The sequence below is a fragment of the Psammomys obesus genome, unplaced genomic scaffold (genome assembly GCF_907164565.1).
Source record: "Psammomys obesus unplaced genomic scaffold, mPsaObe1.curated_primary_1811, whole genome shotgun sequence".
Lineage (NCBI taxonomy): Eukaryota > Metazoa > Chordata > Mammalia > Rodentia > Muridae > Psammomys > Psammomys obesus.
In genome coordinates this window covers 20045892-20051246 of record NW_026585895.1, presented here as the reverse complement: position 1 = coordinate 20051246, position 5355 = coordinate 20045892, and positions in this window count along the sequence as shown.

The window sequence follows — 5355 nt, the reverse complement described above, 5'->3', positions numbered from 1 at the left end:
AAAAAAAAACCCAATAAATTTGTAGATATGCGAAATATAAAGCAAAATGGCAAATAGTGTGATGGTTAGATTGAATTGACACAAACTAGAATTATCTGAGAGAAGGAATCTCAATGAGGGCTTCTTTATGGATTTGGGAAAACTCATCCTGAGTGGTTGTCACTTTCTGGCAGCAACCCAGACGAAAGGATATAGACACAGTCAGCTCCTTGCTAATATTAGAATCAACTTCATCCAGCTTCCAACACAGAGCGAAGACTAAGGCTCCTCAGGAATCCTCTCGGCATCTGGCCGGACTGATGCCATTGAAACACTCAACTATTTAGCTTCCAGGCTCTCCATGACACAAACGTCACTGAACTGCTCCAGACATATTATGTAAGCAATCATAAAAATCCTGTTTTAATATATATTCATTCTATTGTTCTGCTAGAGAGCTTTGAATAATACATCTAGGAGCTACTAACAGAGAATAAATAGCCAATTGTGGCATTTCTGTTCCACCTGACAATCTCAGTGTCTCTGATCAGACAATGTTTAATAAACTCTTATTGGTTGAAATTACTGACACCTTTGAATTGTATTCATGACTTGGCTTTTTCTTACTTCTGTATGGCATGACTTTGGATATTCTGTTACCTTTACTGACTTCTTTTATGTCAAAAATTATGGTGGTAAGTTTACATTTTCCCCATTTTAATATTTAATATACTTAACTAATACAAAGTTTTGTCTATTTCTGGGGATGAGTATAATTTTATTTGTTGACTTTTATCTAACATAAAACAAAAAAAATGGTGTACATTTATGGACTAAAATGTGATGGGTTTTTGGGTATATGTAAAGTGGAATGTTTGAATCAGGCTGAAAAACACTCCACCTTTTCATATATGTATCGTGTCTCTGCCTTGAGAATGGTTTAGTAATTTTAAGTGCTATATTCTTAGTTGTTGTCCCAGTCGTTACTATATATATACTAGCTTATCAAAATCTACACTATTGTGTACTTAAAGTATTACTATGAACAGTCCAGTAAAGACAACAATTCGTCTTGACATAAGCCCATTTAGTTGCACTTTATCTGTTCTGCCATCACATGTGCTACATCTAGGTATGTATGAACCTCACAGCTGTACATGTGGCTTCACGTGGTTACGTAATTTAGAATAATTGTTAAGGAATAGGGAAAATACACATTGACACCATCTTTGGTATCTGTCATATATTTTAATTTCCTTCACATCTTTCTGTGGATTTGTCTTTCTGCTCAGTCGCCTTTCTAACATCTTAAAGATGTTTCTTCATTACTTTTTTTCTTACGCATGTCTGATGACAATAAATTCTTGTTTTGCTTCTCTTAGTATTTTTCTGTTTATCATATGCTACCTTTTATGCTACAGATTTTTCTGAACAAAAAGTGACCTTTAGCTTACTTCTGCTTCCTTGCTAATTTTAAAACATTTCTCAATGGGTTTTAATGTCCTTCTTTGACTATAACATGACCACATTTTACTATTTGGAATACACAAACACCCTGGATGCACCATTGTTTGACTTTAACTTTTAGAAGGATTTTAATGATTGCTTTTGAGACATTTTTCTTTCTCATTTTCTCCTTCTGGTGTTTCTGTGAGTCTCCCATTATACCTGTGTTTGCATACATCAGCTTCTTCCACAGGCCTTTGAGACACTCCACATTTTCTTCAGTTGTTTTCTCATATTTCTTTTAGAATTGAAATTTTCTATTGACCCAAGTCCACTGATTTTTCTCTACTGTCATCACGTGCCATTAAGTCCATTATTGTGCATTCTAATTCTATTGATCCTATTTGTTTCTTTCAATAATTTCTTTTTTTTATTACTTTTAAAAAAAAGAAGCCCCAAATTATCTGTAAGTCTACTTAAGCTTCAGTTCTTCAACACCTTTACCTTTTGTAGGAATATTTGAGATTGCTTTAAAATGTTTGTCTTTAAATCAAAGATCTGAGGGGGAAAAAAGACCTTTGTTCTCCGATCATTACTACCACCAAAGGATGCATCATGGGTTCCTGCTTTTCTGCCTGTTTACTTTAAATTTGATTGTGGAAAAGTGTATCATCTTGTTTTATGTATTGTACAAACTCCACACTTTTTTTTTTCTGAGTGCTTTTTTTTTCTGGATTGTATGTCATTATTTTTTGGCATTGCTTTACTGACTTTTGTACATGGTCTGCTCCTCCTGGATGATTAAGTTCTAGCCTCGTAACCAATGAGTTGCAGTCACCTAAGAATATTATACCAAAAGGTTAGGCAGATATCCTGGATGACCAAAGTCAATAAAGGTTCCACCCTGCGAGGGGGCTTTGGAGAGAATAGAGACGTTTTCCCAGCTGAGGAACTCAGCGTTTGACTTATATTTTCAATTTACAGCCGTGCCTTACTCAGTCTTCTCTCTTGATCTACTACTGTTTCCCAGCATCCAAAACCTATGGCACATTAATTCTAAAACTTTTGTTTTTTGTCCCCCTATGGAACTAAAACCTCTTATTTTATGTTCAACTCTAGGTCACCCTGACTCTGACCTCCTCATCACCACCTAGTAACTGATATTTCTGATTCTTTGGATACCTGTTATCTCCTTGATGCCTGTCAATGCCTGGATTGGCCTTTGCTATGAACAACTGAGTCCAGTAGAGAGAGAAAGTTTCAGAAGAGAATATATTTCATCTAATAATATTTTTGTACAAATGCTGCTATCACGCTCTATTCTCTTAAATGCCCAGTAATTATTTGTTGCATTAAAGCAAAGTAAAATTACAATAATTTCTATTTTATAGCAGCTTCTTTCTGTATGATTTGTAACTTCTCAAAGATTGAGAACATTTTGTAACTTTTAGATTCATTTTTCATGTAGTATCCATCAATCAGAGAAAGTTTGAAAACAATACAAAAATCATATATTTTCAAACAATCAAATATTTGGTCATCTATTTTAAGTTGAAAAATTAAACTCTCATATCTAAGCAAAGACCCTGTATTAGTGATGGACAAGTCTTTAGAAATGAACCGCCATGGCTGCTGTGCTCTCTCACAGATAACCATAAACTAATGATTCTTTCTTAGTATAATATGCATATTAATTAGTTCCTACAGCACTTGAGAGACTTCTGGACTATTCCCACCAGCAAGGTCAGGAAATGCATCCACCTTAGTTAGCAGCAAATTTAAAAATCCTGAAGCAAGTTAGGGTCACAGTGAAGAGTGAATACCCCAAGGGAAGGGCAAAACCTGAGCTCAGAATTTTTCACATCCCTGAAATGATACCATGTGACCTAATCAATGGACTTCATTTGTAAGCAGTCTAATCCCCAATACCCACAATTGGAGGAGACACTCCTGTTCAATTAATACGTGGTCAGGGTGTATTCAGACTTAGTATTGAAAATGTAGGTGTTCCACATTAAAATTCAAGTATTCAAATTCAGTATCTCAGGAGGCTTTGGATTTAATGACGGGTGCTGAGCTATGTATAATAATAATATAGAGAAGTTCACCCACTAGAATTTTAAACTGTGGTTATGTACACTAAGTTAAGAATGCCAAACATTCAGCTTTTAATATTTTAGAGGCTATAGATTTCTTGACTACAGAAAAATCAGTGAGCAAATAAATAAATAAATACTTTTTTATTTTTTTTAGTCACACAAAAACTGACATGATATTTCCCCTTAAAGATTGTACCAGTACTTATTTATCTATGGATAACTATAGATATAAATATATGTTTCTATTTTAGCTTATCTGAATCATTTCAAGTTAGTGCAAAGGAAATAATTAAATGGCATATTTTGTCACTTTCAAAAATTATTAAATTGTTCTACTGCAATTAGCCAAACTTTCTTTACAAATATAGCAATAAACTTGAGGGGGAAAAAAACCTAAGTGTTAATACTTTTGGAGTATGGTAAAGTTCAACAGGAAAAAGGAACTTGTGCAGTAAGACAGGGTATGAAAACTGTTTTTAAATATTTTAAATATTTAAAGTAACATTTTATCAAGTTCTCTGTGAACCCTTCAATAGGGAAAATTTGATAACCAGATAATTTTTAACCACATACTTAACAGATGTGTTAAGTATTGATGTACTTAACACATCTATGAACTGAATAAACATATTTCCAAAGTATAATATGTGTGTTGAGAGGAATAAAGAAGCCAAAGGCAGCCTTCTCTCTGTGTGTGTGTGTCTTTATAATTTTTTTATTAATTACACTTTATTCACATTGTATCCCCCCATAAGCCCCTCCCACCCCCTTCTTCACGCATGGCATGCCCCTCTCCAAGTCCACTGATAGGGAAGGTCCTCCTCTCTTTTCTTCTGATCCTAGTCTATCAGATCTCATCAGGAGTGGCTGCATTGCACAAATCCCGAAACTTGGGCTTACAGTAACTATTAATAGGGCAGAAGTCGCTTGACACTGTGAGCCTCCATGTCGTCATCTGAATGTGAACTTATTCCTGTCCTGTGGTCTGTCAGAGGGTTGGAGATGGTAACCGATGCTTAGATTTGGCCAAGAGTCGTGTATTCTTTAGACTATGGTTTTAATCAACAACAAAATTAACAGAAAGACTATCAATAAATATATCTGTGGTTCCCCTCTTTCTCTCCCCTGCCTAAGTCTGAAGATCTGACAGGGCATAGGGTAGAAATGGCGATGTGGCAACACTTAGATTCAGCTTCATCAGGACCGATTCATCCCTCTGTCCGCTCCCCAGTGTCAGTGTCAAGTGCGTGACCATCTAAACATTAGGTTTATATTTCCAACGTTCTGGATCTGCCTCATCCTTGTTATCTTAAAGGAGCCCAGGTCAAACACATGCAATAAATATTGTGATCCCTAATTTGGAGCATCTCTTCAAATCCTAGGAGTCAGTATATCTGTAAATGCTTGTATAATAATAAATTATCTGTTAATCTCTGGAATGCTAAGCTTTTATCTGAGAGGAATCAAAACTACAGAGGAAAGATAAAAAATACAGTTATGATCTAGTATAGGACACAGTCACAGAAATTTGGAATAACAGTCCTTGTTCAACTGGAATAAATTTGATCTAAATAGCTAAATGTCTCTGGGAAAAGAGCCCACTTAAAATTTGGACAAAGAAGAACATAGCACAAATAGTCAAATGGAATTGATGGAGAAAGTTGTGGCTGTTGTGCTGGAGAAGTGGCTCTGTGCTTAGGATACCTTTCTGCTCTTCCCTTGAGTCTGATTTCAGTTCCTAGCTCCTATATCTATATGGACCTATATGGACCATCTTACTACTCTAACTCCAGCTCAAGATAACCAGACACCTACTTCTGGCCTCCTAGCT